Source organism: Pinus tabuliformis, chromosome 7, assembly GCF_031772625.1.
Source record: "Pinus tabuliformis cultivar Carrire ecotype Pingquan chromosome 7, CPIR1, whole genome shotgun sequence".
NCBI classification, from domain to species: Eukaryota; Viridiplantae; Streptophyta; class Pinopsida; order Pinales; family Pinaceae; genus Pinus; species Pinus tabuliformis.
Genome location: NC_142293.1, coordinates 922530376 through 922548501, shown reverse-complemented (window position 1 = coordinate 922548501; position 18126 = coordinate 922530376).

Here is an 18126-nt window from a genome sequence, read left to right as displayed (position 1 = left end):
CTTCTCTTGGGGAGATATAAGTGAACCTTACTACCATTATAGACTTTATCATTTGGGTAATTTGACTCGATATGTTCAATTATTGTAATTTGATGATGCATCTTATTACAGGACCAAAAATCAAATGGAAGATGGTAGGAAGTCCTGGCATTCTCAAAAGTAGTTTTGATGTGGCTACAAGCAATTCAAATGAAGGAAATTTGAATGCTTAATTGCAGATAGCAAGGATGGACAAAAACTGGGAAGACAGGGCATTGAGAGATGTTCACAGAACCATCTGTGTACTCCTTTCAAAAACTTTTGAGATGGATTCTCATAGTTCTCTTGTTGATTTGATTACATATTAGAATAAAAACTCCCAATTATATAGTGGAGTATGAAAGGAAGATTGAAGATCTTACTAGGGAGTATGAATTGAAGAAAAATGAATGCCACAAGGCCTAGATGTCCCTTAATAATTCAAACAGTCAAAATGAAAACCTGGGGACTAAACTCGATAGCATGTCTTTTCATTTGATTTTTTAGGTTGAACATGTTATCACCTAGAACTACAGTCACATGTATATAATTTTTGTCCAAAGTTCACTGTCAAAAATTGGTGTCAAATGGGTCTTGTCCTATGTTTCTTACTTAGGGGTCATGTTTCTAAAGGGTCTTGATGTGAATCATTATCTAATACTATTGGTCATCTTCCATCATGATTGCATAAGCCATGTCTTATCTTGTACATGTCACTGGTCCTTTCCGTATTTTCGCAGCGCAATCTTATTGGTTGATTTTGCAGCGCAATTATGTTTTAGCCTTTTTGCAGCGTGTCAGCATCCAGCCATTTTGCAGCGCATTTTTCTAATTTATAACTGTCTGCGCTACGAAATCGCAGTTTCGGGCATTTTGCAGCGCAGATTCCTAAAGGGTCACGTTTGGGGATGAGTCATTGTCTCCGTCCGGTTATTGTCAGTTGGTGTACCTCCCAAACAGTTATGAGCCATCACTCCACCAATAGATTCATAGGCATGCACATAAAAATCATTCTAACGGTTTATTATGCATGGATGTTTTATGATGTTTGTAAATAATGCATAAAGTGGCCAGCTTGTGTGATAAGATATTCGAATTGCAAATGAGCCCGAGTTTCTTTTTCAAGCGAGCCTGCGTTCTAAAAATTTGAATTTTCCATTTGAGTTGAAGCTGGTGGTGATTCTCTGTGCAAAAAAATTTCGAAAGCGGAATGGAGAGGAAGGAGCATCGGTCTGGAAGATGTCAGAGAACAGAGCCTGAAGGATTGGACCTTGCATTGAGGGATGAAGGTGTTAGGAAAGCTTTCAAGGATGCTAGCTGTTGGAATTTCTGTGAGAAGCTGCAGGGTGGCCATGCTCAGGTAACAAAGGAGTTTGCCTTGAACTTTACAGGTTTAAATTCTAAAGTATCTATGTTAGAATTTCAAGTATCTCCAGAGGCAATTGCTAATGTAACTGAGATTCCAAGAGGGGGACAGGAGTGGTTTAAGAACTTTAAATTTGATTTGAACCCCTGCAAAGAATTTCTTAAAGAGGCATATGTGAATGAAGATTTAACAAAGGTTGTACCTAGAAATTATGTTAAAGAGAACTATGCCCTTCTGCTTACTTGTATTCAAAAGTATTTAACCTGTGAGGGTAGATATAACAAGGTTTACTCCTATCACTTTAAGTTGTTGTTGCATTTTACTGGTAAAGCATCCATAGATATTCCATTTTACCTATTTCGTAGTCTCAGCAAGATGTGTCATAAAGTTCAATTAAGGAAGGATGACTGTGAGACATCATTATTTCACCATGGTTTAGTGAAACTGTTAGTGTTGGATGGTCTTCAGAAAATTGGTAGGGATTGGAACTCTTTTATCTTTATGGCTGGTTTCCAGAGTAAAATAGGCCTTACTCCACAGCCGGTTAGAGAAAGAGAAGAATCAGTTGAGAAACCCACAATAGCTGAGCTTAGAAAGGAGGTAAAGGATAAAAAGAAGACCAAGTCTAAATTGAAAAAATCAGTGAAGCCCTTGGTTATTAAAGAGCCACCTCAGCCATCATCAAAATAAGAGGTCAAGCACAAGAAAGATGTACCTGGATCAAGTGGGTCAGAAAAAGTATCAAGAGTTAAGACAAGGAGTCAATTAAGCAAAGAGAAAGGCAAATCAGTAGCTGTTGAGGAAAGTCCAATTTCTAAGGCCAATTTGAGCGATTTGCTTGAGGCAATTGAGTTTGAGAAGGTTGAACCAGTGCATATTGAACCAATGCACATTGATTTGACTCAATCATCACCGGAGAACACTAAAAAGTCAAAAGCTTCAAAGAGACTAAGGTTTGATGAACCTGGTGAGGAATTTATTTTCAAACCACGAAGGCCGGTTACAAGGAAACAAGTGAGGGAAGCTGAGAAGCTGCATAAAGGAGAGAAAGTTTTAAAAATGCCCAGAACAGAGGTAGTTGAAGAGCTGTCTAGAACAGAGGAGGCAAAACAAATCAAGCAAAAAGGCAAGAACAGAACAGTCATTATTTCCCAAGGGGGAAATATCATAGCCATAAAGGGCCAGATGGAGACAGCAAAAGATGAAATTGCCAAAGCAAAGAATGTCACTAGGGAGCTTGCAGTCAGGTATGCCAACTATCGAAGAGCTGTGTTAAAGGGTAGTAAAAACCTAGTGAGTCAAGTGGATTCAGTGGCTGATGTGTATACATGGACAGTTCCAGCTCTCAAACAAGCTAAACTCATCAGAAAAATGAACATGTGTTTAAGAGCTGAAAACAAAGCTTTAAGGAGAGAGGTTGCAGATTTAAAAGCACAGCTAGGTTAACTGGCTGCTTATTGATGGTGAGAAAGGTGTGTTCTAAGTTTTCTAAAATTTTGCTTAGTTCCTTATTTTTAAGGCATATAGACCCTGCTATACATATCCAAGGTAAAAAGGAGTTTTGCAATCAGGTGGCAGAGCAGTAGAAATCTCAAGGGAAATGAAAATTGTTTAAAACAGTTTCGTAGCGCGCTACGAAATTGCGAAACTGCTGTAGCTGTTATTTTTAAAACGCAGGCAAACAGTTTGAAAGAAGAATCAGAATTTTGCAAAGGGAACACCTCAGTGACATGAAAGGGATCAAAGGAAGCTGCTACAGCCATTCAACATATGCCAGATGTACCTTTAACAAAAGGTGAAATCTTTTAACCTAAGTTTAATATTTTTGGTTATAAAGCCACTTTATTCTCGGTGATTAGGGTTTTGAGGGAGCTGCATACGAGAAGTTGTTTGGCACACCTGTCCATCAAAGAAGCTTCCAGCACATTTGGGAATATGGTGATGCTCGTTATTTTTGGGGTATTAAAGAGCTAGGAACATGCTGCTTAATTTTTGAAGAATGGTGGGAGACAAGGACCGGAAAAACAGGGGTTTTATCCTTATGATTAATGAACCACCAGCGCATTCAGTATCCAAAGCTAGCTTGTTCATTGCATCCTTCTCTCAGCTATCTCGGCCAAACTAAAAAGAGACAGGTGTCAAGGATCAAGAAAGAATCATGCTACGAGGAGAATAGAATCAGCGTTTTAGTTCAATTAGGACTCTTTGTAATTACAGCTCAGCACTTAATGTATTTAATGAGTTAGTTAAATGGTAGATAGGGGTAATTAGTAGCAGTCATCGAGCTCCCCTCATGCTGGAGGAGGAAGCTCAAATTAGTTAAGGGTGTATCTCTATATATAGATCAAACTTTGATGTAATGAGGGTTGGATGTTTTGGAGAAGACGGTTTTGGTTTATGTATAAACAGATTTCAGTAATGCAAATGACTGTTTTTTCTTCTCAGGATTCACAAAGGATCTTCTTGTTCAAATGTGTGATGGTATATTTTCTTTAATGTTCTTTTACAGTTTTGTTAATGCATAATCACTCAGAACTCATGGATCATGCTCTGACTTCCTGTATGCCTTTGCAAACTGTGGTTTCAAAGTTATGTTTGAACATTTAGATGTTAAGTGCCCTCATTTCTATGAAAAGATAGTGTTATTGTTTACTGAGATATGAGTGACTCCATAAGCCCAATGGGAATCAATTCAATGTTGTCCAGCCAGCATACTTGTTCATGTGTCTTATAAGAGTTAGCCATCTTGTCATTAGTCAACATTCATAACCTTTGAGAGAGCCCTCTCAGACTAAGGAGGCTAAGCCTTAGTTAAAAGCCTGGTTTGAAATAGTTACACAGAGTCTTACTGATTCGCAGCCTTCAGTGCTTGATTTTGTGATAACAGAACAAACTGATTTTTATTTTCTTATTACTAATAAATCAACGAACTGGAATTATCTGATGCACACATTTCCTTGTTACAGATCAAGTTGTAGAAGGCTAAATTTCAAGTAACTTGGGTATTGGATGGCATACAAATTTAAGTTGAGGCTCTTCCTTGAGTGCACATCGTCATATATTCTATGAATAATCTTATCATACACTTGGTTGTAGATACTAAAGAGAGATTATGATAAACTTTCAGAAGAGGCTCAAAAATGTTCCAATGTTATTCCTAACATTGACATCTCCTATGCAACGTGGAAGTATTTTTGTTTATGCAACTCTATCATTATAAGCATATTAGTTTAGGTTGAATGTTTTGAGTGGGCATAATGAATAGTTAAATTGTAATTTATTATATTGCATTATTATTTTAATTGAAATGGAGTTGTTTTTGTGTTAATTTAAAGATGATGTGCACCCACCACTTGCTATCAACATATTTTATCAAGAGACTTATTAGTCAATACCCATAGGGTTATTAGGGGAATTTTGAGGTCTAAAATGAACCTCATGAGGAAAATAATAAAATAGTAGTTATGAATTTTAAAAGAAAAGGGAAGGAAACTATTCCTTTATTATATTTTCGACTTGTCATTTTATATGTTTTCTCAAATGTCAAGTGCAGACATCGGTTGGATGCGGAATTAAATTCAAAATCCAACAAGTGCTCAATTTGCATACTTCTAAGTAGACCCATTGAAAAAATTGAAAATACATTAAAAAAACGTGTTCAACATGTTTTTTTCCATGTATTTTAAAAAAAAATGATGTGTGACTACTCAAAAGTGTTTGGTGTGGAGCCTAATTATCTTCTTTATTTAGAGATATCACCGCATTGGACCCCAGTTCGTAATGTGGTAGAAACAACGCCCGTAATATTTTCACTACAAGGGGGGTCCAGGGGGGCAACGACCCTTAGGAGCTCCCCGTTGGCAAGGGATTGAGGGCAGTGCCCCTAAAGCTAAACCTAGATGTAAAATTGCCTTGTAAAATGTTGTAATTTCGTAGTCAATTTGGGCCATTCATTAAGCGGAGATCTGACGGTAGAAGTTATGTTTAATTTAGGGCTTTTCCCCTAGAAGGCAACCCCTCGCTATATATGAGGGAATTGTATTGCATCTATGTAGATCTGTATTCTGAGCGAGGCAGAGAGAAGAGATTGAGAGTGAAGAGGGAATTACAGCGGATCTGTTATAGGTTTTATCTCATCATTTTTCTAGATAATATAAAAAGGAAGGACTGGTTGTTTCTCTGTGGATGTAGCCCAAATTAGGTGAACGACGTATATCTATGTCTCTCTTTTTTTATGTGTTTTCTGTGTTTATATTACTACAATATGTCTTATGTGTTCCATTGCTTTGTAATATATACTTTTCTAACAACTGGTATCAGAGCCGAAGGTCTATTTGGTTGATAAACTCGCAGGAGAGAAGGGTTCCTGGTTCAAGTGGGAGAAATGGCGGAAGATGGTAGGTTTAGGGTCGAAAAATTTAACGGCCAAAACTACCAGTTGTGGAAGGTGCAGATGGAAGATTATTTTTACCAAACAGATCTATACCTACCATTGAGCGGAAAGTCAAAGAAGCTGATGATTATGATAGACATCAAATGGGATATTCTCGACAGAAAGGCATTTGGAACAATATGATTGTGCCTAGCGGCATTGGTAGCCTTTAACATTTCAAAGGAAACAACAACTGAGGGTTTAATGAAGGCATTGGCCAAACTATATGAAAAATCCTCGACCTCAAATAAGATATTTCTTATGAAGCATTTATTTAATATGAATATGTCAAAAGGTGGATTTGTTGATGATCATTTAAATGAATTTAATACAGTTACCAATCAGTTAAGTTCTGTAGGGGTAACTTTTGATGATGAATTTAGGGCTCTATTATTTCTATGCTCATTTCCAGAAAGTTGGAATGGTTTAGTTATGGCCATTAGTAACTCTGTCTCTGGATCTAGTACTTTAAAGTTTGAGGATGTTGTTGGTGCAATCCTTAGCGAGGAAATGCAACGAAAAATCTCCGGTGAGACATTAGGTAATGCTTTGACTACAAAGACTAGGGGAAGAAAAATGGAAAGAGGCAAGAGCTCAAGATATCGCAGTAAGTCAAGGAAAGGCAGATCGAAGTCCAGATTGGGGATAGTGTGCTGGAAATGCAGGAAGAAAGGACTCTTGAAGAAAGACTGCAAGTCTCAAAAGGGAAAAAAACGAGACACGTAGCAAGAAAACAATCATGAAGTGAATGTGATAGGTGATGTGTTACAAGATGTTTTGATTCTTTCATTAGAAAATATTATTGATGCATGGGTGGTAGATTCAAGGGCCTCATTCCATGCCACACCTGATAGGAAACATTTTCATGATTATGTTCAAGGAGATTTTGGACAGGTTCAATTGTGTGATGATAAACCCTATAAAATCATTGGAATGGGCACAATATTCATAAAATAGCAGAACAAAAATCAATGGCTATTAAATGAGGTAAGGCATGTTCCAGATCTGAAGAAAAATCTTATTTCAATAGGGCAGTTGGGAGGTGAAGGTTGTGTAACTACTTTTACAGATAAAAATTGGAGCCATTATCAATGAGGGGTCCTATGTTATAGTATGAAGACCCTCTCTGGCAACTTCCTCTGTTTTGTTGATCTATGCTCTATTTTTTATTGATATCTACTCTATTTGTTTTCATTGTACTAAGGGTTTTTCTATCCATATTGACTACCTCCTAGTGGATTTTTCTCTCTGATTTTTTTCCATACCTCCTAGCAGGATTTTTCTCTCTGATTTTTGACCCATTAGCTGGTCTAGGTAATAAAATCAGAGTCCTCAGTGGATTGTTGAGAGCTGAAATTGCTTTACAATCAGGATTATGTAACACCTTTATCTATAAATAAAAGGTTGTTGTTTTTTCTCTTTGAAAAAACATACAAAGGAAACAATAGTACAGATAATTTTGTAGTTTAGCAAGTGGAAACCCCATCACTAGTTGCATGGTAAGTATAAGATACCATAGGAAATCCCATAGTAAAACAACAATAGCAAGAGTGAAGGAAGCCACTAACTCAACAAAGACAAAGGGAACAAAATTTTATATACAAGCATTGATACAAGTGGCTACAGACACATCCATAAGTCCAAAAGGGCTTAGAAATGATCAAAATTCAAAGTGTTCAAATTGCAACAAACCCAATACCAAATCAACGTTCTCATCAACCTGATTCCAACAGTACAAACAACACTCAAATCCGAGCTTGTATGGAGGAGATAGGAACACTCAAAGTTCATGGTTGACTTGGCCAAGTGGTAGGGTTAATGGACCTAAAAATTGCACTGGTAGTGGTCACCGAAATCTAGACATTGGAATGGGAAAAATTGTTGCCTACTTAAAATGTGCAATGACCCTTATTTTCGAAAAATTCAAAAATAGCCCATTTGTTATTTAAAACAAAAAAATAATTAAAAATATGGGTGGTGGGTTGTGACCACCGCCACCCCAAATCCACAAGGCAACAACCATAAAAATATGGGGTTAGCATCCAACTGACCAGGTACCCCGCCCTGTGGCCCATGCCACTAAAGTCAATAAATGAGATCAGCAGGGCTCGAACGGGCCTAGCCCACATGGGCGGCTGCCATCGAGCAGTGTCACAACCACCACGGCAGAGTGCAACGATAAAAAAATACAAACACGCCACCAAAATACGCACCAAGAGGATATATGCATTGATTTTAAAAGGGGCGGGATTTGATCCCCCTACCCCTCATTAACAATTCACCCAACTTAGCCGCTAGGCCAACGACCATGGCTTTGTTAAGTTTGTCGGTGCCTTAGTGTTTAACCCTTTACCATTCTTTTGCACAGGGGAAAAGCAACGATCAAACGGAATAACGACAAAGCATTTTGAGGCACAACAGTGCAATGGAACCATGAACTTTTAGAACCGTAATTGTGTGGAATCATGACGCAGTTCCAGGAGGCAGAATTATGGCACGTATTTCGAGACAAAATATTCTTTGATGCCCGAAGATTCTCCGAGGAGTTAAATCTTCATTTTGTTAGAATGATATGAAGTTTACAGTCATTTTAATCGTAATTTCATAGGGAACATGATGGTAAAATCAGAATCACCATCTGAGCAACAGATGTGTAGATTCCTAGCAGAGCAAAATCTTTGAAGAATCTTGAGGGAGTCTTCCAGATTCCTTGGAGGCTGAAATTCGCCAAAATAAGAATGCAACCAACTTTATACTCAAAAGTCTCAGAATCTCGCAATGATCATGATGGAAAGATTAGATTTCTGATCTAGGTTGCAGATCTCAAGTCAGTGTAGAGAACAAAATCTTTGGAGAATCACGAGGAATCTAAAAGATTCCTAAAGGCCCAGATTTTGACAGTGTCAGAATTCAACAAATGTGTAGTCGATTTTACACCTCTTGATGACAAAAATTCAGTGGTGCAGTCATTTTTTGCAATTGAGCCTTCCATTTTTTGGCCAAATTCAGAGGTTCAGGTACATGAATCATTCATGTCATGTTTTCCTTCATAATTGTTGAGATGATGTATTATGTTTTGAGATACTTGCTTGAGGTTATGTTGTGGGATTTCTTTTGCCACATTATGTGAGATGTATTTAGCTTGTCATGCTATGTATTGTTGTTGAGATCCCTGTGTAACTATGTTGAAGGGATACTCATTTCCACATTGTCTGAGATCATGTTAATTTGGCATGCTAAGAGGAAGCCTTCTTGAGTGAGAATTCCTGTAAGTGGAACGTCTCGTGGAGAGACAAGACACTCATGTTTGAGGGTGTATGTCCTTGCTATAACATAGAGTCTTCCATGTACATCATCATCTCTTTCAATGTTATATGAAGCAGCCTCCATCATCTTGACACCTGGCCCAAAGAGGTAGTCCAGACTCAATGAATTTTGTTATCAAATGTGTTGTGTTCATGATTTGCTTATCGTTGTCATGTTTCCTCTTGTTTAAGCATGCACAATGCACATGTGTTCTTTTGTGCTCTTTTAAATGTAATTCCAACAAAATCACATAAGTAAAAGATCTTGGTTAATTCTAGAAGCTGAAGGAACCCAGATAAAGTTTGGTATCAGAGTAGTCTTCTCGCTGATGTGAATTGTGAGCGTGAACAATTGAACATGCATCAATGGAGGATGACAAAGAAATGTACAAGGCCTTGCTAAGGATGTAAAAAATGATGGACATAATGTATGATTCTTATGACGAACGAGATAAAGAAAGAGCAAAGAATGATGCTCCATCCACACCTTCCAGTGTACATTCATCATCTTCATCATCTTCATCATCTTCTCATCATTCGAATGAGGAGATCAACTAGATCCTTCAAGAAGATAATGATGAATTGAAGATGCTTCTATGAGGAGAGAAAGAGGAGAAGCAGTGATTGTAGCTTCAGTTGTGAGCCATGAAAGAGGCCCTGGAAGAATTGAAGTGCAACGACTAGAGTCTTCAAGCAGAGCATGCTGAATTAAGGAGGCTTCTACAAGAAGATATAGAGAAGAAGCAAAGACTGCAACTTTAGCTACAAGCCATGACAGAGGGCTTGGATGAGTTGAAGCTCAATGAAGGTTAGAGAAGCCCTCATCACCTGCTTCCAAATCAATAGTGGAGGTAAACAATGTTAATTTTTATTCAGATTCATCTTCACATGATGTTATTTTTGGTGGGAATGTGGAGATACCAATTATAGGAATTGGCATGAGACTCCTTACCAAAATGGGGTACAAAGAAGGAGGACTTGGTGTTAATGGCCAAGGCATGACTCAACCATTGGAGGTCATACAAAGACCTCGATTTTCAGGTTTGGGATACACTGGAGGAGAATGCTCAAAGGTGTCAGAAGCATCCAAGACATTTTTGAAACCATCAAGGAAAGAGAATGATGGGAACACGTCACCATCATCCCATGGCAGTGCCCATTGCAGGGAAAGAGCTAAGGCAAGATCTCATCACCATAATTACACCAAAGAGAACCAAGAAAGGTATAACAAGTCTTAGTATTCTAATGTTCATTTCAATTACAATCATTTTGTTAATGATGAACATAAATCATGACATCAAAAAACATGTAGTTTTTTCGGTTTACATAACCATGTGTTTGTTGAGTGTTGGAAGAGAATGGATGCACAAAAGAGGATGAGGCATGAAAGGCCTTCTCCACAGTAGGAAAAGAAGAAGGTTATGCAAGTTTGGAGGAAGGAGAATTATTGCAGTCATTGCAACCGAGGTGGTCATTAAAGAGCCACATGTTGGAGGCTTCATCCAAAGCAGTGCCTTAAGGAAAAACCGTCCATACAGAAACCAGTTGAAAGAGTTGATCGACAAGCAAATCTCCCACGGGAAGATGATCCATTCAATTTGGTAAGTGAGATATGGTTTTTCTAGATGTGTTAGCTTGTCATTGCCGTATTTTTGTAAATCATTTTTTGCAGTTTACATTGTAAAAGTGATGATGTGTTTTCCATCACTTGTTGAAGCAACAATGATATTTTTGCCTTGTTTTCATAGCTGGCATATTATTTCCATTTTGATTCAAACTTGACCATAGAGTATGTGTTATAAACTCGTGGCAAGTATGGGATTCTTGGATCATTAGTTTTTCATGTAAATTAAGCATGTAATTTTCATAAATTTACTACAGGTTTGCAGAGGATGCAGGGGTCAGCTCATCGCTTATGGATTCGAAGAACAAGGGTGAAGGAAAAGGAGAAGGAAGGGTGACCTATCAGGACACTTGTGATGTAGATGATGTACAAAGTTTCATATTACTGTCATGCTTTTGGAGGACCAAAAGCTTCTTAGTGGGGAGGATTGATCCAGGTGCTCTAGACACATGCAGAAGTCCAAGAGGGCTCAGAAATGGTCAAAATTAAAAGTGTTCAAATTGTGAAAAACCTAGAACCAAATCAAGGTGCTCGTCACCATGATTCCAATGGTGTGAACAACACTCAAATCTGATCTCGTATGGAGGAGATAGGGCCAATCAAAGTTCATGGTTGACTTGGCCAAGTGGTAGGGTTAATGGACTTACAAATTGCACCAAGAATGGTCACCGGAATCCGGCCATTGGAATGGGAGAAATTGTTAACTACTTAAAATGCCCAATGACCGTTATTTTTGGAAAATTCAAAAAATATCCCATTTGTTATTTAAAACAAAAAAATAATTAAAAAATGGGGGGCGGGTTGTCACCCTCTCCACCCCTCCTCCACAAAACAAAAACTATAAAAATATGGGGTCAGGGTCCGATTGACTGATAACCTTGCCCCGTGGCCCATGCCACCAGAGTCAATAGCCGAGACCGATGGGGCTCAAACCTGCCCGTCCCACGTGGTTGGCCCCCACCAGGCGGTCTCACAACCACCGCAACACATTGTGACGACCAAAAAATTCAAACGCACCACAGAAATATGCGCCAAGAGGATACATGCGCTGATTTTAAAAGGGGCAAGATTTAATCCCCCAACCCCTCATTAACCATTCACTTGACTTAGTGCCTAGGCCAACAACCACAACTTTGTTAAGTTCGTCATCGCCTAAGTATTTAACCCTTTGCCATTCTTTTGCATGGGGAAAAGGTAGCGATCGAACGATAGAGAGACGAAGCATTTTGAGGTGGAACGATGAAATTTTGGAACATTAATTGTGCGGAACCATGACACAGTTCTAGGAGGCAGAAAAATGGAACGTATTTCGAAACAAAATATTCTTTGATGCCCAAATATTCTCCACAGAGGTAAATTTTCATTTTGTCATAATAATATGAAGTTTATGGTCATTTTAAGTAGAATTTTGTAGGGAACACAATGGTGAAATTAGAGTCACCATCTATGCAAATCAATGTGTGGATTCCCAGCAAAGAAAAATATTTGAAGAATCTTGAGGGAGTCTTCCAGATTCCTTGGAGGCTAAAATTCGCCAAAATGAGAATGCAACCAACTTTATACTCAAAAGTATCAGAATATCACAAGTATCATGATGGCAAGCTCAGTTTTCTGATCTGAGTTACAAATCTCCTGTTAGTCCAGAGAACAGAATCTTTGGAGAATCACAAGGAATCTAAAAGATTCCTAAAGGCCTAGATTTTGACGGTGTCAAAATTCGACAAATGGGTAGTCAATTTTACACCTCTCAACGATAGAAATTCAGTGGTGTAGTCAGGTTTTGCAGCTGAGCCTTCCATTTTTCGACCAACTTCAGAGGTGTAGGTACATAAATGAGTCAAGTAATGGTTTCCTTCATAATTGTTGAGATGATGTATTATGTTTTGAGATCCCTGCTTGAGGTTATTTTGTGGGATCTCATTTGCCACATTATGTGAGATGAATTTAGCTTGTCATGCTATGTATTATTATTGAGATCCCTGTGTAACTATGTTGACGGGATACTCATTGCCACATTGTGTGTGATCATGTTAAGTTGTCATGCTGAGAGGAAGTCTTCTTGATTGAGAATTCCTATAAGTGGAACGTCTCATGGAGAAACAAGCCACTCATGTTTGAGGGTGTATGTTCTTAATATGACATGGAGTCCTCCATGTACAAAATCATCTCTTTCAACATTTTTTGAAGAGGCCTCCACCATCTTGACACCGTGTCCACACAATATGAAATCTGTTATCAAATGTGTCGTGTTCATGATTTGTTGATCGTTGTCATGTTTCCTCTTGTTTGAGCATGCACATGTGTTCTTTTGTGCTCTTTTAAATGCAATTCTAACAACATCACATAAGTAAAATATCTTGGTTAATTTTGGAAGCTGAAGGAACCCAGATCAAGTTTGGTATCAGAGAAGTCTTCTCATTGATGTGACTTGCGACCATGAACAAATGAATGTTCAGCAATGGAGGATGAAAAATAAATGTACAAGGCCTTGCTAAAGATGTCCAAAATGGTGGACATAATGTATGAATATTATGAGGAACAGGAAAAATAGAGAGAAGAGAATGATGCTCCATCCACAACTTCCATTGTACATTCATCATCTTCATCATCTTCTCATCATTCAAATGAGGAGATCAACCAGATCCTTCAAGAAGATAATGATGAATTGAAGATGCTTCTATGAGAAGAGAAAGAGAAGCAGTGATTACAGCTTCAATTGTGAACAGTGGAAGAGGCCCTAGAAGAATTGAAGTGCAACGACTGGAGTATTCAAGAAGAGCATGTTGAATGAAGGAGGATTCTACAAGAAGAGAGAGAAGAAGCAGAGACTACAAATTCAACTACAAGCCATGATAGAGGCCTTGGAGGAGTTTAAGCTCAACGAAGGTTAGATAAGCCCTCATCACCTTCTTCCAAATCAACAGTGGAGGTAAACAATGTTAATTTTTCTTCATATTCATCTTCACATGATGTTATTTTTGGTGGGAATGTGGAGATACCAATTATAGGAATTGGCATGAGACTCCTTACCAAGATGGGCTACAAAGGAGGAGGACTTGGTTTTAATGGCCAAGGCATGACTCAACCATTGGAGGTCATGCAAAGACCTTGATTCGCAGGTTTGGGATACACTGAAGGAGAATGCTTGAAGGTGTCAGAAGCATCCAAGACATTTTTGAAACCGTTAAGGAAAGAGAATGATGGGAACATGTCACCATCATCCCATGGAAATTCCCATTGTAGGGAAAGGGCTAAGGCAAGCTCTCATTTCCATAATTACACCAAAGAGAACCAGGAAAGGTATAACTCTCAATATTCTAATGTTCATTTCAATTACAATCATTTTGTTATTAATGAACGTAAATCAAGGCATTGAAAAAGATGTAGTTTTTTCGGTTTACATAACTATGTGTTTGTTGAGTGTTAGAAGAGAATGGCTGCACGAAAGAGGATGAGGAGTGAAAGGTCTTCTCCATAGTAGGAAAAGAAGAAGGTTACACAAGTCTAGAGGAAGGAGACTTATTGCAGTCATTGCAACCGAGGTGGTCATCAAAGAGCCATATGTTGGAGGCTTCATCCAAAGCAGCGACTTAAGGACAAAGCATCCATGCAGAAACTAGTTGAAAGAGTTGATTGACAAGCAAATCTCCCACAGGAAGATGACCCATTCACTTTGATAAGTGAGAGATGGTTTTTCTAGATGTGTTAGCCTGTCATGGCTATATTTTTGTAAATCATTTGTTGCAGTTTACATTGTAAAAGTGATGATGTGTTTTCCATTACTTGTTGAAGCAACAATGATATTTTGGCCTTGTTTTCATAGTTGGTGTATTATTTCCATTTTGATGTAAGCTTGACCACAAAGTATGCATTATAAAATCATGGCAAGTATGGGATGCTTGGGTCATTAGTTGGTCATGTAAATTAAGCATGTAATTTGTAGAAATGTACTACAGGTTTGCAGAGGATGCAGGTGTCAGCTCATCGCTTATGGCTCTGAAGAACAAAGGTGAAGGAGAAGGAAGGGTGACCTATCAGGACACTTGTGTTGCAGACGATGTACAAATTTGTAGCTTATTGTCATGCTTTTGGAGGACAAAAAGCTCCTCATTGGGGAGGATTGATCTAGGTGGCTCTAGACACATGCAGAAGTCCAAGAGGGCTCAGAAATGGTCAAAATTCAAAGTGTTCAAATTGTGACAAAAATAGCACCAGATCAAAGTTTTCATTTCCCTAATTCTAACAGTGTGAACAACACTCAAATCTGAGCTCGTATGGAGGAGATAGGGCTAGTCAAAGTTCAGGGTTGACTTGGCCAAGTGGTAGGGTTAATGGACCTACAAATTGCATCGGCAGTGGCCACTGGAATTTGTCCATGGGAGAAGGCGAAATTGTTTCCTACTTAAAATGACCGATGACCCTTATTTTTGGAAAATTCAAAAAATAGCCCATTTGTTATTAAAAACAAAAAAATTAATTAAAAATATGGGTGGCGAGTTGTCACCCCTGCCACCTCCGCTCCACAAAACAAAAACCATACAAATATGGGGTCAAGGTTCAGCTAACCGGGAACCTTTCCACGTGGTCCATGCCACCGGAGTCAATAGTTGAGATCGGCAGGGCTCGAACCCGCTCAGCCCATGTGGCCGACCCCCATCGGGTGGTCTCACAACCACCACAACACAGTGTGACAACCAAAAAATGTAAATGCACCACCAAAATCCATGCCAAGAGGATATATGTGCTGATGTTAAAAGGGGCAGGATTTAATCCCTCGACCCCTCATTAACCATTCACCCAACTTAGCCACTAGGCCAACAACCACAACTTTGTTAAGTCTGTTAACGCCTAATTATTTAACCCTTTGCCATTCTTTTGCATGGGGGAAGGTAGCGACCAAGCGGATGAGAGACAGAGTGTTTTGAGGCAGAACGGTGTGATGGAACCATGAAATTTTGGAATTGTAATTGTGTGGAACCATGACGCAGTTCGAGGAGGTAGAATGATGGCACGTATTTTGAGACAAAATATTCCTTGATGCCCGAAGATTCTCTAATGATGTACATTTTCATTTTGTGAGAATGATATGAAGTTTATAGTCATTTTAACAGGAATTTCATAGGGAAGGCAATGGTGAAATCAGAATCACCATCTGAGTAGAAAATGTGTAGGTTTCCAGAAGAGAAGAATCTTTGAAGAATCTTGAGGGAGTCTTCTAGATTCCTTAGAGGCTGAAATTCACCAAAATCATAATGTAACCAACTTTATACTCAAAAGTCTTAGAATCTCACAAGGATCATGACGACGAGATCATATTTCTGATTTGAGTTGTAGATCTCTAATCAGCCCAGAGAACGAAATATTTGGAGAATCACGAGGAATCTAAAATATTCCTAAAGGCCTAGATTTTGAAGGTGTGAGAATTTGACAAATGGGTAGTCGATTTTACACCCCTCAAGGACAGAAATTCAGTGGTGCAGTCATTGTTTTGACATGAGCCTTCCACTTTTCAACCAACTTCAAAGGTGCAGATACATGAATCAATCATGTCATGTTTTCCTTCATAATTGTTGAGATGATGTATTATGTTTCTAGATCCTTGTTTGAGGTTATGTTGTGGGATCGCTTTTTCCACATTATGTGATATGTATTTAGCTTGTCATGCTATGTATTGTTGCTCAGATCCCTGTGTAACTATGTTGAAGGGATACTCATTGCCACATTGTGTGAGATCATGTTAAGTTGTCATGCTGAGAGGAAGCCTTCTTGAGTGAGAATTATTATAAGTGGAACGTTTCGTGGAGAGAAAAGCCACTCCTATTTGAGGGTGTATGTCCTTGATATGACTTAATATTCTATGTACATCATCATCTCTTTCAGAGTTATATGAAGCATCCTCCACCATCTTGACACCAGGGTCGAGACGTAGTCCAAACTGGACGAACTCCGTTATCAAATGTTTCATGTTCATGATTTTTTTATCGTTGTCATGTTTCCTCTTGTTTAAGCATGCACATGTGTTCTTTTGTGCTCTTTTGAATGCAATTCTAACAACATCACAAAAGTAAAATATCTTGGTTTATTCCGGAAGCTGAAGGAACCTGTATTAGGCATACACACCAATAACTTACGTGGTAGTTGACCAAGTGAGTTCCTTAGCATCAAAACAACTCCAAAAGAAGGAAGCATAAGCTTTCATTTCCTAGATTCTAATTATTTCTATGATATCAGGTTGGTTGAGAATCACAACCTAAACTAATAAATATTTTGTTATTTACGTTGAATCACATTGGTTAAGAAGCACAACCTAAACCAATAAAGATTTGGTTATTTATGTTGCGGTCTCTGGCTTCTTGTTCACCTGAATGATTTAATTCAAGTAGTCCTGAATTGTAAGGAGGTAGGTCAATTGACTTGAATTATGGTATTATTTGCTTAATTCTATGTTTATGAGATGCGTTTTGGAATATGGTGTCATTTGTTTATGTACTTTTTGTTATTAAGTGATGCCATGGGCTAAACAAGTATTTGGGTCTCAATTTAGAAAATTTAAAATGAAATGTGAATTTTGTAATTAGTGGTGGGTGATTTGATAATTGAATAAAAAACCAATATATTCTATCATTCTACTGTCTATTACAATTGTATAAATATTTTGGAAACAATAGAGATACTAGGATGTTAATTAAGCAGATAAATTTTTAAGAATTGTTAAAACTTGGTGTAGTCGACCATAGGATTTTTGATGATGTGTGCCTCTATACCCTACCATGGTACAAACCCAAGTTCAATTCTTGTTTATTGCAATTGTAAAATTATTTTTCAAACAATAAAGTAATGTTAAAGGAAGGATAGGCTTGCTTGCTAATTTAAATTGCTAAATTTTCAAAATTGGTTAGAACCTGTAGAATAAAGGTGTTCGGGATGGCATGATTAGAACCTATGTGAGAAAAGCCAACATAATTTCTACTTCTACCTGATAACCACGAGAAAATATCACATGATTTATACTTATGCTTGATAACCACTCCCACACATACATTTCAATGGAAATTGCATTATTTCTGGCCTCTTAGGATATGCATTCACTTTTGATTTTTGTCTATTGCAATTACACCAGCATAGTTTCATCTTAAATACAAATCTAACATGATTCGAGAGGGATTCAATTTCTTCAAGTGAAATTTTTTTATGAACTGATATTATTCAAATGTTTTGTATAATTATTTAATTTATTTAATTTTTAGATTTTTTTAAATTTTTATGTTTGCTAATATGAAGAAAATTTAAATTTTAATGATGGAAGGACACCCTTACACATCATACTGGGCTATAGAATAATTCCCTCGGCTCAATAAATGTTTTTCAAACATTAGATTCT